Source organism: Cygnus olor, chromosome 1 (genome assembly GCF_009769625.2).
Source record: "Cygnus olor isolate bCygOlo1 chromosome 1, bCygOlo1.pri.v2, whole genome shotgun sequence".
Taxonomy (NCBI): domain Eukaryota; kingdom Metazoa; phylum Chordata; class Aves; order Anseriformes; family Anatidae; genus Cygnus; species Cygnus olor.
The window spans coordinates 3,807,500-3,826,601 of record NC_049169.1 but is presented as its reverse complement, the minus strand read 5'-3'; the positions used below and the strand labels follow the sequence as shown (position 1 = coordinate 3,826,601).

Sequence of the window (19,102 nt, the reverse complement as noted above, 5' to 3'; positions counted from 1 at the left end):
CACCTGCTTTCCTACAGCTGCATCGTGGAGGTGGGTTAGGATGGAGCCAGGAGAGAGCTGGACTCCAGCCTGGTGGTCTGAGCACTCAGCTGGGAGGCTTTCCCCAATTCCTTCTCTTTTTTTTTTTTTTTTTTTTTTTTTTGGTAAAACACCCAAAATTCATTTCCAAATCATGGGTCATTGCTTTTTTTGGGGTTCCTAGGTAGGGCTTATCCTATGGCGACTGAGAGCAGCGAGGTCCTATTAGTGAACACCTCCCTACCACGCTTTCTGCAAGATGCAATCCTCAAATGCCCCTCTATTAATTTGTGACCCCAAAGATACTGTGTTCAAAACAATTTCCTAAATAAACCCCTCTTTCCACGCTTTTTCTAGGCTTTCCCCATCACTTCTGTGTTTGCTGCTCAAAAGGAGCTGCTCCTTAAAATAAATCTGCTCCTCAAGCTTTGAATGCAACTTCTCTTCAATTTCTGCCTTCCTCCAAGGATATTCAGGAAAATCCCAACCGCAGGCCGAATTCCACTGGAGGGAGCATCTCTGCCCCTCCTGCATCCCCATGGTGGTGCCTGTAGGGCCGTGCCCTGCCACCACGGCTCACCCGATGGTGATTTATCTGACACTCGGATCTTCTCCCTGCCTTTTGCTCGGCCGGCGTATTTATTCAGCGGGAGTCAACTTCCCTCGGCCACGTAATTGATTGTTTCTGTCTCTGCTGTTTTCTGCCTCACCCCCGCCTTGTTTCGGGAAGAGGGGCTTTTCGGGGGGGGGGGGGGGGGGGAGTGATTCATTGCTCTGTGGGTTTTCCTGCTCGTTCAGCCCATCGGATGCTCTGTCCTCTCCCCTCTGTCATTGCTTTCCCCCGATTTACCCGTCCCTCGGAGCAAATTGATTCACCGTCGAGGTTTATTTTTGGCTTCCAGCTGTCGGGCTCCTCGCAGCTGCATGTTCCTCCTCGACCCCAGCGCCGTCTCTCTCCTCCTGATTCTCCTCCCGATGCTCCTCCTGACCACACTCCTCCGTCCTCCTCCCCTACCTTCTCCGTGCAACGCTGCCTGTTTTTAATGAGCCCATCTGCACCTATTTACACACCAGTAGCCTTCCCCGTTTTTATTCTCCCCCGGTGTTTGTCTTGGGTTTGGGAGGGATAAAATCAGGGATGAAAACCAGATCTGTCACCGCAGGCACAAGGTCTCCTGGGTGCCTTGGGCCACCCTGCTTGGGAACGGACCCTGGTACATCCAGAGGAGCCTGTGAGGGGGTGAAATCAATGATGCTACAGAGGGGATTTTGGCAGCTCGACGCCAACTCAGCTCCTACAGCCAAACCGTGGGCCTGAAAAACCCCAGCTCGGCTGCTATTTAATCCCAAGGGCGTCTCAGGTCTGTGGGTGTGTTGGCGTGGGGGCGATGCTCACCGTGCTGAAGGCCATGCCCCCAGCAAGGGAGCTCCTGAAACCATAAACCCCCTGCAAGCCCACACTCCCCGGATCTGCATCGGATGCAGGGTCCTCCCTATGTCTCAGCGGATGGGTTTCACCCATGGGTGCTCTCCGGGAAACCCACCACAAAGCTCCAAAGCCAGGATTGGGGTCCCCAGAGGGACCTAGACACGGGACTCGGTGGTGGTGGTGAGAGAATGACTCTCCTGGCTTGGTTAATGCACTGAGCCTGGGTTTACCCCTCTGAGGGATGCTTCTGCAGCCCTGCCTCACTCTTGGGGCTCTTCTTGGAATCCTTCCAATTTTCCAGCCGATTTTTGCTGTGCCCCAGGTCTGGGCACAGCATCTCTCCCTGCCCCAGATGGCACTTGCCCAGCCAAGGCTCGCACTAGCCCTTAGCTCTCGGGTGGTGCCTGCCTTGCCCGTTTGCATGATCACTGGCCCAAACTCCACGTGCTCCGGGGACTTTCCACTTGCCAGCTCTGGGTTCTCCAGCCTTGGGGCTTCTCCCAGGCTGTGGCCCCATGTCCATGCTGCAGCCCTGCAAAACACAGGGTTACACAGCTGCACGCACCAGGCATCCATATCACACATTGCAGGAACATTTTTTTTTCCACCATTTCACCCTGTAAACGTGCTCTGATGGTATTTTGTTTCCTTCTGAGAGCACAGAGCTGCCCCCGTGGGGACATCATTGCCAAAAACTTAGCACTGTTTGCAGAGGGATTTGGGCTGTGCTGGCTTTAATATGGGTCACGGTGATGTCTGCAGCCTTTTCACTGGGTTATCACTCAGGGCACAGCAAAATACCTTTTGGAGACCTGAATATGTTACAGAATTCGCTCTCGGGATCCCATAAAAGCAGGCTTCCAGTGCCATAGCTCAGTGTGCTTTGGTTTCTTTCCACCAGTCTTTTACATCCCCTGCCACCCCGCCTGAATCAGCCCTGCTGGAAATGCGCACGGCCGGCTTTTCTCCACTAGGCTGCAGCATTAACTTTTCTTTTCCCCTCGGTGCCAAACCAAGAGGCAGCTCGGCCTTGGCCCCTTCCCCCGGGCCCTCCTGGCCCACAAAAAGCCTCCGAAGACCTGACGGGGTGGGGTGAAGGCACAGCACCAACCTCCCCATCGCCTCTCCTTCCCCCGTACTGGCAGTGACAGCTGTCAAGTTGTTTTTTTTTTTTTTTTCCCCCCAATTTACAGCTGTATGCTCAGTTTTCATTATGCTCTGCGTATCTCACAGCTTTTAAGGTTGCACCAAACACTGACAAAAAGAAAGCTCCTGGTGGTACCTGGGGTTTATGATAGGTGTGATGCCACCTCCGGGACACTGGTGGGCAGCTAACTGGGGTCTGGTGCTGCAGGGCCACGAAGCACCAGCGGTTTGAGGCAGGGCCGGAGGATCGCTGGTACCCCATAAAACTGCACGTGGACAAACTGGGCTGGAGGATGGTTTCTAAGAGGAAAAACAATGTGGGTGACGTGTCCACCTCCTGCTGGGCATCCTCAGAGCCAAGGTGTGAGCTCTGAGCTGCCGCCATGCGTCCTTCCTCGGGCAGAGCCACCTGAGGCTGGGGTCACGGTGAATGTGCACCTGCAGCCCCAAAAACAGCCGTGTCCTGGGCTGCACCACCACAGCGTGGGCAGCAGGGCAGAGAGGGGATTGTCCCCCTCCGCTCTGCTCTCGTGAAACCCCAGGGAAAATGCAGGGAAGGTGATGGTGCCCTGGGGCAGACCCCAGGTGGACCCCGCAGCCCTGGGGGCTCTGGCAGGGTGGCGCAGCCTGGCTGGGGTCCTGCTGCCAGCAGGAGGCTGGATTCGAGGCGCCCCCTCGCCCAGGTACGAGCTATTCCCACCTCGATAAATACGCCGTGGGTACGGCCGGCAGCACTGCTCATCCCTCTGCCTCCCCATCCTCTCTGCTCCTCGTCCACGATCCTCCCCAGCTGCCTCTGCCGCAGAGCCCCGGGTGCCAAATCCACCACGGAGACCAAAAGCAGCTTTTTGGGGCCGAGAGGCCATTTTTTTGGGGCTGCCCTCACCCTGCGGCGGGGTCCTTGTGCGTTGCAGAGGGCAGGGGAGGTGAAGAGATCTCCTCGCCCCTGTTATTTCCTGCGGGACCCGCAGCGACCTCCCCTGACTCCTTGTTTACCTCGGGGAGGAAGGGAGCGCGGCTCGGCTCGAGCTTTGCAGCCAGCGATCAAAACACTCGAAACCTAAGAGCAGCAGTTGGATTTGAGGATCACGAGAGCGCCCGACAGGCAGAAGCTGGAAGAGGGCGATAAACGAAGCAGGCGGTTGGAAGGAAACAGAATGGCACGAGAGGAATCCGTGCGTTGAACACCGAGTCCTCAACATCCTGCACCGACCGCCTCGAACCCAGCACCCCAAATTAAGAGATTCTTGGACCTTATTTTCTCTGCGCTCCGCTTCCTTGGGAAGCAGAAATAACAGCAGAGCCTCCAACGAGGCCGTCATCGGAGCAATCGCTCCGTGGGCAGCCCCAAGGTGGGCATCTACTCCATTTCCATGTTTTTCAACCTCATTGCTCGCAATGTTCAACGGGATTTAGGCACGGGACTGCTCTACTAGCCCCAGATCGTGCCACCTGATAGCCAGGCTTGCTGGTACGCCAGGAGGGATGCTGAAAGGCAGCCGGGAGCAGGATGCCCTGTTTGTGGAGCCTCGCTCCTTTAAGCACACGTGGGAGGGAGGACTGGTAAATCCTTGGGCAGTTTTTCATCTTGGCTCGACCGGGCTGGGCTTCGGGCTCAGTCTGTTGTCTGGTCCCCTGTCATAGCTGCTGTTATAATGATTCATCCATCTGGTTTTCTGGGAAAAGAAAACAAGCTAGGGAAATGCTTTTTCTTTCTTTCTTTTTTTTTTTTTTTTTGGCAGCATCTCTCCCGCAATGATTACGATTTTGCACCCACTGGCGCTGGCGGTGGGGAAGGAGTTTTGCGCGTTGTTTTTTGCTTTGCTGGAGCAGACGGAGCAGTGCTGAGGAGCCCGTTCCCCACAGCCAGACCTAACGGCGATGTCCTCGGCTGCGCCTGCAAGAGCCAAAGGGCCCCCAAACCGCCCCCGGCTCCCCAGCTGTGCCGCAGCACCATGCTCGCTCCCCAAAATGCTGCTTGAACTGCAGTAAGGAGGCTTGGGAAGACATCCAGGTGGAAAACAAGGAGGGAGGTCTTCTCCTTGGGGTTGAATAGCTGTTCTCATAATTGGTCTGGTTTACTGTAAATTAGGTATCAGTATGGGGGAAAAAAGAAGTCCTAAAAGACTTCATGCTGGCTGGTATTTAATTTTGGAGCAGAACAAAAGCCACGGTGCTGTCCCTTGTTGGTTGTACGATACGGACACCACTCTGGAAGAGACAGTGAGCGCGTCCAGCCGACACCAGCATTATTTTTGGGTATGGCACCAGCACAATTTTTGGGTAGGGGAGTGGCAACCTCTCTGCAGCCCATCACCACAGTGCTTTAAGCACGCCAGCTCCAGGAGAGCTTTTCTACTTCCCCGTGCTCCCAGTTCGGTCACAGGTCAAACTGGGAAGGCAGCAGCTTGGGTGGCAGCAATCCCCCCATCAGACACGTTATTAATAAATCCCCAGCAATCGGGTCACATATCCAACTTCTATTTTCCTCCTGCGCTAAAGCCAACCTTCCTGTGACAAATTCTTCCCTCGCTGCCGGCTCCGTATCCGTTACCAGCACCGTGCACTCCTACGAAAACCAGATCCTCCTTGAGCCCACCAACACAGGAACTGCCCTCCTTGCTGGTCCAGCACTCTTCCTCTTTTTTTTTTTTTTATTTAGACTTGACACCTTCTTCGTCCCGGCAGCCTTTACCGGCGTGATTTCATCCCGAGTGGGCGGCGAGCTCGCTCTCCCCCGCTCGCAGCCTCTTCCCGACGGCTCCTGGGATCCCCGCCAGCTCCTCTCCACCCACGGCCTCTCCCGTCGAGGCGAACCACGCGGCTCCTGCTGCTCCCCGCGCCAGAGGAGGCATCGCACAGCTGGGAGGCTTCTTGGGGAGAGGGAGAGGAGCCAAGGATACCCTTACCATGGGCACGGGTCCCCCGTCCGCGCCCTTGGCCTGGCACCTTCCAGGGATGGGTACCCCAAAGGAAAAGGAGGTGCCCTCTGAGCACCAGAAGCACTTCTGGGCTGGGTGGGTGCCGGAGATCTGGCATGGGTACCCGGAGGCTGTGGTGTCCTCGGAGAGCTTCAAACCCACTTGGATGTGGCCTGGGCACCAGCTCGAGGTGGCCCTGATGGAGCAGGGTGGGAGCAGAGGGACCCAGAGGTCCCTTCCCACCTCAGCCAGTCTGTGGCTCTGTGAACTTGGCTTAGGGAACAGCTTTGCAGGTCCCGTACCAAATGGAACCTGGCTGTTTTTAAGGTTGCTCCCACGTTAAAAGACCTTTGCTTGGATTTAAGCCTTCCCTACGCCATGTGAAATAGGATCGTATCAGCTGCTGCTACCAAAAATGAAGCTGAGTGGTCCCACGTGCTCAGAGCACGCTGAGAAGAGGATTTAATTCAGACTTTAAAATCCTTGTTAAACTCAGGAGTATTAAAATTGACATCAGGGCACAACACAGGAGAGCCTCCAAACCCCTCAGGTTGCCCACGCTGCTCCTTACGACCGACCTGCTGGCTTCACTCACAACACAGCACACACGCACCTCGCTTTTCAACTCTTCTTCTTCTTTTTGGAGATCTGCCTCCTCATTTGGGAAATTAAAAGATAAGCAACAGCTCCACAACGAACAAAAACATCACAGAAATTCCAGGGTTGCCAGAAAACATCTCAATATGGTGACGAACGTGGTCGTGCTGCGGTGCTGCCGAGCGGCCGTGGGAAGGCTGCGCTATCAATTATTCATGAGTGTCTCAGGCTTTCCAGGCAAATCTTAAATATGAAGTTTTTTTTTTTCTTTTACACCATCGTTTCGCTTCGAAGTTTCTCCGAGCTGAGTTCCGAAATCTGCGCATTTCCTTGCAGCGAAACAAGGAAATTTCTCCCCTTTCCTGGATCGAACGCTTCAGCTCCGACTTTGGTTCTCACCTTGGAAATGCAGTGGAGCCTTCACACAACTGCCTATCTGAAAGCCCAGCAGCCCGTGATCACCTTCATGGATTTCCTGAGAGATTTCCGTCTCCCCAGATGTGCTCTGGGCAGGCTCTGATCTGCCTGGAGCCTGCTCCTTTGGGCAGGCAATCCGCTCAGCCCAAGGTATTTCTGATACCAGCAAACGATTTGGGAGACCCCCCCATTCCCCTTCGTTTGTTCCACAGTAAAGATGGACAAGATTGAAGATTAAATAATGTTAAAATGTAGCAGGGAAAAGGGCTCTGGAATCCCTTGGAGGTGATGAGCTAACCCGCTGTGCCCACCAGGCTGCTGCAGAGCCGCTCCAAGAGACTGGCACCCGGATGGGGACGTGCAGGACCCAAATATTAATTGCTTTGCCCATTTGGGCCTGAGCAAATCTGGCCTCTGCAACAATCAAGCACGCACTGCAAGCCCTGAATGCTGAACTTTAAGGCAAATCCTTGTAATTCCACAGCTTGCCTCTCCTTTTTGTGCAGGGCGACCATTAAAAACTCTCCTCCTGTGCGCAAGGAAGCAGCTTTACGAACCCCCAGGAGGGAAGCCAAGACCCCCGATGCCGAGTTGGGTTCTTCGGGAAGAAAACCCTGAGCAGAGAGGACCACAGTGCTGGGATGGCCGCACAGAAACCGGGCACAAGGACTCAAAGCCCAGCACTCCAGGCAGCAGAGGAAGCAGCCACCAGGCTCCACCACCGAAGGAACACAAGAGGGAAAGGGCAAAGGGTGAGGGACACATGGAAAGAGGTCTCTAATTTGAAGGAGCTGAATGGGAACAACTTCTGAGCAAAAATCTAAACCAGTGTATTGCCTGATGACATCCAGATGTCCTCTTGCCTGCTCAATGGCCAAGAAGGGAGCATACAGCAGGGGTGTATGCCTCAAACCCCGTAACTCTGAACCTTCTCAAGGGGTGATGTGTCTTCAGCATCCAATGGGCACCACTGGAGAGCAGAAGCTATCACCTTGATGAACCGTGTCCGGCAGCAGGACAGGTCTCTGCAGAAAGCACAACCATCCCGAACGACATGCAAAGAGCTCTCACGTACGTAGGAGTCACATCAGAAGCCAAAGGCTGCTTCACTCTCCTCTCTGGACACAATTCAATAAATTGTAACTCTGCTTTTATTAGCATTACCCAGATTCCAATTTGCTCTCCTGGCATATGCAATGAATTGGGAGCTCTCATCCTGTGTTTTACAGCACCAGAAAGCTCTGCCAGCCTATGCCTCGTTCCATACTTAGCAGACGTCCCAGCTGGACTCAGCCTGCAGCAAAACCCATGCTACCCGCATCCATTCCACTTGTACCCCTGCAGCCCTTTGCTGCACTGGAAATGCACCATGCTAAGGACACGACAGATCCCTCGTGCAGGTTATTTTTGGCTATCAAGTCTCAAAATGCTTTGAAAGACTCAGAAGCAATCTATCAGAATAACACTGTGTTGTCTTATTTTCTATTCCGCCCTTTCATAAGCATCTTATGCCTGCACGTTTCATTAACGTAAGGACGAGGCTGCTGCAAATTGTGGTCCTGAGCTGCAATTTATCTGCCATGAGCACAGAACACTTCTCCAGCATCATCTCAGGCTCTTATCCAATGGGATCAAGGCATTTTTCCCTTAAATTCCCGACACGTCATGGAGTTTGCAGAGCCGCCCTATGCAAAAGCCAGGTGTCTGAAGGTAACGATGGAGGATCACCGAAGTTTCAGATAAATTAATCTGACATTAAATTGATGATCGTGTAGTAACATGTTTTAATGCCTCAGTAATACAACAATAGTACATCAAACGGCACTCCTAAAATATTTTTGATAAAATACTCCCACTATCCATCTTCCTCCATCCTCAAGCATCCTTTATGGTAATCCCCGACCGCTGGGGCAACAGCAGTGGCTGACTCCCCGCGCTGTCTGGGCTTAGTACGAGCTCTTACTTCATTTTAACGTCGTTCCAAAAGACCAGTCAGCGACTAGAGACACTCTGCAGACCACAAAGCAACCTCCTTGCACTTTACACCTGCTGCAGGGTGTCAGGCAGCAGGATGAGCAGACTCGCCAGCAGCTGAAGTTATACGCCGTGGTACCCGAGGAGCACTTTGGATGCAATCTGCATAAGCACTGCTTTGCACCTAAATCTGGCTGCCTGACAAGACTGTCTTCTGGTAGCTTCACTTTTAAAAAGACCCAAGTGCTGAGAGTAAATAGGATCCAATAAAAAAAAAAAAGGAAAAGAAAAAGAAACCCATTATACAATTCTCCTCCCTTCCTCATGCATGTATTTTACAGTGGATTTTGTTTTCATGCATCATTTTTCTTCCTTCCCACCTTCTTTCATTCTTTTTTTCCCCTGCTGCTGCAGTAGAGATCTGAGAAGCTGTAGGACACAGGCACACCAGCAATGTTACTCACGTCAGAAAAGCCTTTAGGAGACCCAAGTACTTAGCAGCTCCGGTTTTTCTCACTATATGGTGCAAACAGAGAAAATTACTACAGCTTAAAAACCTCTTACCTTTCAATAGAAATAATTAAACTTTAATAATCTCCTTTGGGTGCTTTCGGTGTGATCGTTTTTTATTAATTTGTAATTGATTTTTGCCATGAGATTAGTTTTTGTGCTGAAGTTTCCTTTAAGTATAAAAACCTCTCGATACTCAGACCTTACCTTGGGAAACCACTGAACTCCAAATACGCTGAAGGACTTTGCCCAAGAAATCATTCAAAAAAAGGTCTGGATGGGAGCTACTTCAACAGCAAACAGACGTAAAACACATGGATTACTGGCAAAGCACACTTCAGGAGTGCAATGCTTCATTCTGTACAGCTTGTAACCTCTCTAAGAACATCTGTCAAACTCCCCCAAATACGTCCGTGGGCAGGTGTCAGCTCTTGGCATCACAGTGCAACAAACACACTACTCGATGTTCTACGTTTTCAGCATTTTCACGACTCTATGGTAACTTAAGGACTAACAGAACACAGTCCTACCCACTTCTGAGGGTTTAAACAAGACAAACCACGCGGGTGGATTTCACAGAAGGATGCAAGTGAGAGACAGAGGCCGTGTGCTTTTCACACTCGAGTCTCGTTTGGATCGTGATGACTTGATCCCTTCTTAGTTAAACAAACAGAAATAAAAGGGAGGATATGCTGAGGATAAAAGGGAGAATATACTGGTGAAAAACCAGAGTATGTGCTGCTGATGAAATGGAGGATATGCTGATGGAAAGACAGAGCAGGGGAAGGAGAAGGGTGAATCTGCTGCCCCCAACCAGCTCAGGAATGCCTCCGAACACCCAAAAGCTGCTGCAGTTGTTTGCTGTCTGTAGCAACAACTTTGTAGTTTCTGCATACCAGAGAGCAGGGAAAGGCAGCAGATTCCTGCTCTTACCGGTTTATTTAGGAAAGGCTCCCCTGCTAGAGCCATGTATTGCTGTCTGTGTCACTACCTCCGCAAAAGCTACATGCAGGATGATAATCTGGCTGAGGAATGCATTTCAGAAATTATCTTCACGGCTAATGAGATCCTGCTGCAACTGGGGACACGACCCAGACTTGGACTCTGCATCTCTGGCCAGTTGTGCTTCCCTAAAGAGTGCAGTTCTCGGGAAAACTTCTTAGGTACTACAAGGTCCTTGGGAAGATGACTCAGTTTTGTGGCTTATGCTGTTAACAGTGTAAGAGGAGAGAAGGCAAAAAGCTCTTAGGTTAGCAATGAAATCCTTCCCAAGATCCGTCTTTCAGCACGTCCGGAGTGCAGTAATTGGAGATTGGAAGGGTTCCTGCTGCTTTTTTGTATTGTCATACCTCCTGGCTAGATCATTAAACCAACAGTGTTTTCTGATTTTTTTTTTTTCTTGATCTTGAGTCCATACTGGTAATTTCCATTGGGAAAACAATCTCCCTTTATCTTCCCTCGCAGTACTGTATGGCTTGCCAAACCATCTTTACACTGATGACCTACATCAAAACCTCATGATGCTTATTTTACATATTCCGTCTACAGCTACAGACTGCATTTTCTCCTAGCAAGAACCTCGAGCTATATAAAGGCACCTAACAACACTGGAGCTTAAATGTGTAATACTTCTGCATTCAGTCGTTCCGTTCACTGAAATACCAGACTTTCCTTTTTTTTTTTTTTTCAGTCCTATGTAATACCATTAAAGATTCTCTGGAGACTTGTGTAAAATTCACAAGGAGCAATTCCCCAATCACTATAACCGATTTCAAATGGTGCTAGAAAATATTATTGACTCTGAACACCAAAAGAAATCAGTCATCCTCCAAAGGGGTTACTGAGATCTGCAAGGATGAAGAGTTAAGTACTGGACAGTATTTTACATTGGAGGATTCCCAAATGCTTGATTAATATTAATTTATTACCTCTGTGGTATTATTCACCAAAAAATGTTGTATTATTATAACATAAAGATATAGAAGGTGGAAACTTTCAAAATCATTAACTATGTACTTCTTTTTAAATTGTATAGCCAATATTAAAACACCACAAATGCTTTGATTTTGGGTAGCCTCAGCCAATGTGGCCTGCCCTGCGTGGTCCCGTTGTCACAGATGCTGGTGTTGGCCATTTCCAGTGACCACACCTGGCATTCTAGGCTGTCAACCTGCAACCCAAATGCTGCAAGAGACACAATAAATAAGCACACTGGAATCTGCCAAGCACGCCACGATGAAAAAGCAACCAGGCAGCACGTGGATGGGACCAGCACCCAGCACTCCCAGCGCCTCCATGGTCTGCTTTAAATTCTGTCGTGCTCTGGATGACAGAGGCACCCTATGCACAGGTACTTACAAGGGCAGTAAAGAACTAAAACCAAAGCTGTACCTGCTTCAGCCTGAAAGCAGAGCACGAAGTTCCCTTCCTCATTCCTCGCCATACTGTATAGATGTGATTTAAGCGTGGGTGCATTAACATCAGGGTCTTCGATGCCGTGTTGCAGTTCTGCATTACATTTTTTTGCAGTGTTTATGCCTCGTAAGCCCTTCTCTGTTTCCGAGTTCTGGTTCACCACCTACAAATGCTGTAAACATGCTGCTGCCCAGCAGTATTACACCAGAATTTCTGCCCCTGAAATCACACCTCGTGCTGCTCTCCCACGGGCCATAAACTCAGAGGCCCCAGCCTCCTGAGGTCATTTGGTTGGTGGTGGAGCTAAGTCTAATGGCAGAAGCACACAACGACCTCAACATTTTTTCTTTTCAACCAAAGTTTCCAAGGAGCCGTTTCACGGACGAACGCAGGCATTCTTCCTCCAAGAACACTGATTTCAAATGGTGCTAGACAATAAATAGTTAAATCTAAACCACCATATGAAACCAGCTTCCTGAGGGAGCTTGTTTCTAGCTGAGATGATGTTCCTGTAACAACAAATCGGAAATGCCACAGAGGAGTACCTATCCAGGTTGGTTTTTTCCATCTTTGTTTTTCCTACTTAATAATTGATGTTGTTTTCTTACTCTTACCCTTGGCTCTGCCTTGAGTCACCGACTGCTCAGTTGTTTTCTATTACAGCGCTACCAACAGAGAGAATTGCTTCCAGCACTGTCACCCTGAAGAATTTGGTTAGTCAAGCTCGGACATTGCGTACAAGGGTTTAAGCAGGGAGGCAGGACCTTTGTCCTACTTTCATTCCTGCTGTCTCCTATTCACACACGGCGTCTGCTGAGGTCTGCCCACAGCACCGAGATCACCACGTTGGTAAGAGAAGCACTGCTGCAAACTCCCTCTAGTGACAGCAAAACAACGTGCGAAACGTCTCCTGCTAGATGCTAAAGCACACTATTTTTAACAGCAGCAGCAGCAACAGTGTGACAGAAGTTACGTATTAATCCCTGCACGTTGAAGATTTGTTCCAAAGGATGGCCTGAAAAGAAGCCCACCTGTCTGCCAGCTCTCACCGAGGTGGTATTTGCAACATGGAGAGAAGGCAAGTGCCCAAACCCAACGCAAGGACTGTGTAATTACGGACTACGCAGCACTGGCACTTACCACCTGGTTGCAGCACTACTTCTAGGAAGTCAGCCACAAGGCTCTTTCCTGGAACTCCACAACTCAAGTGTGTTCTCCACAACTCCTTTTCAAACAGATGTATTTTTTGTAACCTGTCTTCGGCGTCTCATCTCAGCTGGCAGAACAAACACGCCCGAACGGCATCCGCAGAATCGTGTCGAACAATGCTGAGCGCCCGCACAGGCTGCAAGGCTCAGCCAGGCTCCCGGTGACGCACTCTGCGAAGCGCTCCATAGGTACATCGCAGAGGAACAGATCGCCCAGAGCAGCAGCACTGGCACAGCAGCACTGTGTTTTCTGATGTCAGAAGGGAAGCACTGTGCCCCGTGGGGCTGTGAATAACACTGTTCTTGCGGTGCAAGAAGCGATGCTGCTCTAACAGTGTTTAAATACAGCAGTTTTATAGTGTGGACAGGATTGAACCGCTTCCAAGGCATAAAGAGCCTCAAACTTTGCCCTGCTGTAGCGTAATTCAAGAAGTGAAGCATTGCACTTGTTGTTTCCTTCTGCAGTGTCCTACCTGCATGTACTCTGCCTGCTGCTGGCAGCTCTGTTCAAGCTGATTACAGCCTTCACCCAAGCCGAACCCATCTGCGGTCTCCTGAGGACAGCCACGTAGTCTCAAAATCCTTCTTTCCGGGGGCAGGAAATCATGTCAAAAAACAAAATTACATCTGTTCCTACAGGTTAATCACCTCCAGAGGTGTGTATCTCTCTTCCTTTACCACGATGACAACCTGAACAACTTATCTTAGCCTAGAAACTGAACTAGTAGATGGCTGGAGATAGAGATGGCTGGAAAATCTCCAATGAGCGTGGACAGTTCCCCTGAGGGTATCTGTCAGCAGCACAGCTAACACGCTCCCCCCCATCCCCCCCTTAAATCTTCAGGAGAAAGTCCAACAAACCTGACATCCATCTGTGAGACAAGGAAAGCAATAAAGCTTCACAACCATTATCTTCCCTGGACAAAGGCAAGGCTAAATTGTGTTACAGGGTGCATGTCTGCATCGTGACATCCGTGATGTGCATGGGACTTGACGCAGAGGTACCGATTTTGGGGCTCTGTCTTTAGTGCTACCCCTAGAACGGGTGCAGACCACAGCAGTTCAGTATGACTACCCAGGGAGCAAACTCTCCCGTGTAATGCATTTGTACTTTTGAAGAGAGCATCTTTCAAAACTTGTAATGACGCTGTGCATTTCCAGAGCACAGATAATGAGAAACACTCTCGCATTAGGGCTGTAAACTGTCACTTCTAAATGGGTGAAACAGATGAACTGCAGAGAGAGAACTGATGCACTGCTCCGGGAGTCCTAATTAGGTCCTTTAACTTCTGGGCCCTGTAAGTTTCAGAACATCTTCAGATCTTGGATTTTTCTGTCCTTCCTAGATTTGCTAAGAGTAATTTCCTTGTTTATCTGGAGAGGAAGACGAGGAGCAGAGAAGGTAACACCTTCACACTTAGGCACCTACTCAACAGAAGAGCAAAAACTGTGGAAATATGGAGAGCAAACCCAGAATACATAAAGTTATGTATGGAAGAGCGTCCTATTACATTGCTTCTGTAGTTACAAACATTGCTCTGTAACGTTTCAGAAGAAATTATGGGAATGAAATGCCCAGAGTTTAAGCCCTGACCCTAAATAGTTCAGCATTTGCAGGGTTTATTTGACATCAGCAGGATTACTTACAGCAACTAAACTTTGTCTGAGATTAAACCACTGCAAGACTGGAGTTTATACTGCTTTTTATTTTGCCATTGATTTGGGTGATAATCACCATAATTCTGGTGATTTACACGTGGTTTATCTGCAGTCCAAGGCGTATCAGGTAACCCTCTCCCTCCTACTGATTAAATCCAGTGGTTACGCACTCAGAATAGCATGTGAACTGTGACCCCTTTCTGAACGGAAGTGACAATTTTGTGTATTTTATCACATGAATCCAGGGATAATCAGGGAAAACATCTACTGGGAGTGACCTGCAAAGACTTTCAACTGGACTAAAAAGCTCCTGGACAGGAAATTCCTCAAAAATGAGTCCTATTGCTTCCTCGCCATGCTCTGCCATAACAGGAGCCGTGCAAATGGATTTTGTTAGAGCTTTGCTTATGACAGCTTTATGATCCATCCATGACAGGCTGAAAGACCGAGCCAGCCTGTAATTTGCAGACAATAGCCTGCGAGTGCGTTATGTCTGACAAACTGTTCAACTTACTGTAACTTTTCAAATTCCTTTTTTTTTTTTAAATAAAATGTGAAGCCAAGGGAAGATGACAGATTGACAACTCTGCAGAAGGCCTCTGTTCACAGAACGGCTATAGCATGGGAAAGGAGTGTGTGAACTTCCTACTTAACGCCTGGCCATATATCTCATTTACGAGCTGCTGCAGATACCCTATGGCATGAAGGCCGAGCAACCATTGAGGAATTGTCCTCCAGCTGAAAAAACAATTAATACTAACAGCAGTGAGGAAGAACTGCCTACCAAGATAGTAATTGGGACTGTGAAGTCAGTTACAGATGTGTTTAAAGTCTTTTTTTTCCCATTCATTTTCAACTTGAACTTAAACCACTGCTATTGGGGAAAAGCTGTTTCATCTTTTATATTTCTGCACCATCAATCCCCCAGCGTTTTCACCACCAGACTAATGAATTCCAACTATCAAGAGAGCTCATCCGCTATGTAATTTGTCTTTTTTTGTTCCCTTCACAAAACAAGCAGGAAAAATGTTTTTAATTTGCAAGGCTGAATAAATACCTACTGTGTTTGCCAAGACTTTATTGACATTCATGGCTGTCCACAAAGCTGATTTACTTCTCAGGGATGCTTTACCTCCTCAAAAAATAAATAAAAAAAAGTGTCCAAACAAGAAGATGCTAATTTAAAAAAATAAATAAAGTAGAATAAAATGAAAAGCAGACCAATAAATATTACCGTGACTAGTGAAACCCCTTTAACCAGGATACAGTCCCAGAGCAGATTTTCACTGACAACAAGACCACTTAACATTTGGACACCCTCCAACGCTTGCTGTGCTTCTGATGCTGCAGTTCCTGCAGATGCACGTCACCTTTAGTTGTACGGATACAACCCTTGGTGGGCCATGCTGTAAGCAAGATCACTCAAATAATTCTAATTCAAAGAGAAGAAGTGTTTCTTTTCCTTGCTGAGGTATTTTCAGGGACCTGCGTTTGCACATGGTCAGAAAAGGGAAGGCACTGCACTGCTGCTGAGCTGGAAATGAATGGCTGGGGGTAGGCAGAAACTTATTAAGCTGGCACTAGCAAGAGACATGAACTGTGGAATTACACCTTGGATAGCATCAAATCCCATCTCCCTTGCTCAGCTGGTCATGAGGAACAGAGATGAGAGTTCAGCCTGCAATGAAACACAGTTCTTGAACTTACAGAGAAAAAAAAATCAATACACCAAACTTTAAGTTTCTTACTAAAGTTTTACTAGGTCTTTATAAAAGGTCCAGCTTTCACCCTTGGCCTGCTGCCTGAATTTTTCCATTCGTATTTTTTTTTTCTGAGCAATTTTGTTATCTTAAAATCAGCTATGTGAAAGAAACAACTGAAGCCTCCGCAGCTGGAATTCAGTTTGGCCAGAATGTCCGCGCTGACTTGACATAAACAGGTGAGAAGAAGTGTTTAGGTCATTTGGGGAAGGAAATTAACGACATGACAAACCATTACTGTTAAAATTTCCTACCCTGATGACAGTACTTCACATACCTCGCTTTCCTTCCTGTCCTTTGTTTAGCTGTAATGAAAAGGTCTACCAAGTAAGCGAACTGGGGAACATTCCTCTGGAACAAGCCAGCAGCCCTTGAATAAAGACTGGCATTACCCACTGATCAAACATCTAATTAATCTGTAACGTACATACAATAAGCTTATTTTTTTAATTTCAGAAGCTTCTCAAAGCTTCCAGCAGGAAAAATCTGATGGCTAATGCCGCAAGGTATCTCCAAGTACCAGCTGATACCAAGGAGGGACACAGATGTGCTATACCTCAGAAAAAAAACAGCTTCCCCCACGTACAATTTTCTCCATCTATTTCTGGAACAGCTCACTATTGACAGAAAGGGTTGTCCTCAGAATCTGGAAGAAAAAATAAAGTATCAGCAGCTGTTTGAATCAGTCCCCTCTTTGTGTTGCTCTTCAAATAGGTGAATTAAAAGACAACCTCAAAATCATTCTTCTCTTCCTCCAGACTCTTAGACAGGCTTTTAGCCAAGTTACTGCTTCTCAGTCTGAACTTAAGTGAGAGCTTTTACAGTCAAATCGATGAAACAGACAACCAAAGTTTACCACTAACCTTAACACTAAAATACAGATACTAAGTTTCCTGTCAAAGGAGTCATTCTGGATTACAGATTCAGAAGTTATTGAAAAATAGAAGCTAAATAAGATATATCCAATTTGGTCTACTTTGAGGCACTGAATGCATGGCAGTGGTGTGGCCTCGTACTGCAGATAAATAATTCTTTGCAAAAGAAGGAGCTGTAAATAGAAAATGCCAGAGGATCACCTACTGTGCAAAGCAATATCCTCGACGTGCAGTCATCTCAGACTTACTCTGAATTCTGTTTTTTGAAACCTCTTCAGGTTTATTTTGGGCTGATTAGGGAAACGGAAATCCTAAGAATACAAAAGCTTATCAAGCTGGGGGAGAAACAGTGAGATGTTCTTGTGACAAAGACTTTAGTATATGAATTATTCATTACTGAAAATTACTGAAAAAAAACACTAATTCTTATAGGTGGAAGAAGATTTCTGTGTGCCTAAATTCAAGCACAACAGGCACAAGCTGCACTGCAGGGAATGAGATGCAGGTTTATACAAATATTATCAGCTTGAGTGTCTCACTCTTCTTTTTCCCTATTATTTTGAAGTACTTGCTAGAATTTGAGGCCAAAAAAAAAGTAAGATAGCCTGCTAATGCCTTGAATTCAATCATACAAAATTCAGCAAGAGCTGCTGAAACAGTAAGGAAGGATGAACAGCCCAGCCTCAGCCTCACCACTATTTCTGTCCATGTTCCCATCCCGTGCCCATCACCATAGCAGCTGACTGCTCTTCTGTCAAACAGCAATCTTCAGGGCAACAGAGAGAGGAGTGTAGTTTTTTTCTGGAGGGCATCATCACTTGCTGGACAAAAGTGGCAGATGTTATACTTTAGAATGTTCTAACTTTAGAAACGTACAACTGTACCATGATCAACCTAATTCCCTGTTTTTTCTAAGGTATGCTTAGAACAAAGGTACATTAATGAAGGAACTACTCACAACAAAACTCAGTGCTTCTTGCCCAAGTCTTTTCACTATAAAACCCTTTTTTTTTTTTTCACTTCCACTGCTGTCTTACACATGCAGTAGGATCTAATTGGGAACTGGGAGGAAACCAATGATCAATGGAAAAAAAAACAAACCAGTTCTTCAGTTTAAAGTATTTCCTCTGACTTAAAGCCTCTGGAATCCGAAGAGCAACGAACCTAATTTTTAGAAACCACCCCGGCAAAGGCTCTGTTATGTAAGTTTCAACAGAAGTGCTAATCCCAGCGCTGAACAGAAATGCCCCCGTCATGAAGCCCTCAGAAACTACACCTACTGTTTGTGTTCCTGCGCCGTGCGTTGTATTGCATCCACTCACGTCTCTACAAAGTCAGCTCTTCAAACCAGGCATTTGTAATTTTTTTGCCCCTCTGCTTATCTTCAGTGCTTCGTTCACACTGGTACGTAAATCATCACGCTAATTTGTCTGAGGATGAAAAGTGACCTGAAAAGAATTGCCCTTAGGTATCATTTAAAAGTAACAATAAACATGCACAAAAATGTTTAATTCTCTGTATTTTTTCTGGTACAGTACAAACTCCAATTATGATTACTTTGAAAGACTCTCTGATTACTGAAGAGCAAGTAAAATAGAATTACCACACAGAAGAGAAGACAGAAAATGAAAGGGATAGGAAATTTAATCAGATCCAAGTGTGATTGTTTTTAATCCCAGATGAATTCCCATGCCTGATAAACAGGCTGCAGAGAATCTTTTAGCAGAAGATTTAAGTATTCTTGACCCCTCCCATCAGGGATGACACTGCAAAAACACGAATGCCAATCCAGAAATATTTTCAGAGCAAAACAAACCACCTTTGAACCCTTCTTCTGTTGTATTTAAGAAGCAAAGAATGAGAACACGATTTTTAAAAATACCTGCTTCCTACGTACCGTGCTGCAGAGCAACAAACACAATACATGCCAGATATATTTACCCCAGCTACTTCTCAGCAGGGAACACATCCAGTGCAGAGAGCATATTCCATTAATTTACTGGAAACGGGAGTTATTTACCTTTCAGTCGGTACACATTTATAAATAGGCTTTCCCTCCAACATCGTGTTCTTCCTTTGGCATATGGAAAGCATGCTCAGGAGATCAGCACCTGGAATGTATAAAAGGGCTTATTTAAATGCTTGTTTGCATTTTCACTTTAGCTTCTCCTCG

At 47.5% G+C, this 19,102-nt stretch overlaps 1 long non-coding RNA gene across 8 annotated transcripts in view; it reads right to left on the bottom strand.

Annotated features, from left to right (window-relative positions):
• Positions 1 to 700: 700 nt before the first annotated feature.
• The window catches only part of LOC121064587, a 96,775-nt gene continuing 78,373 nt past the window's right edge, over positions 701 to 19,102 (bottom strand). For 7 of the 8 annotated variants that reach the window (XR_005816562.1, XR_005816563.1, XR_005816568.1 and 4 more), the window contains one exon: positions 701 to 19,040. This is a non-coding gene — a long non-coding RNA (uncharacterized LOC121064587). The remainder of the gene's footprint in view (positions 19,041 to 19,102) is intronic. The other variant, XR_005816561.1, reaches the window with a different exon arrangement.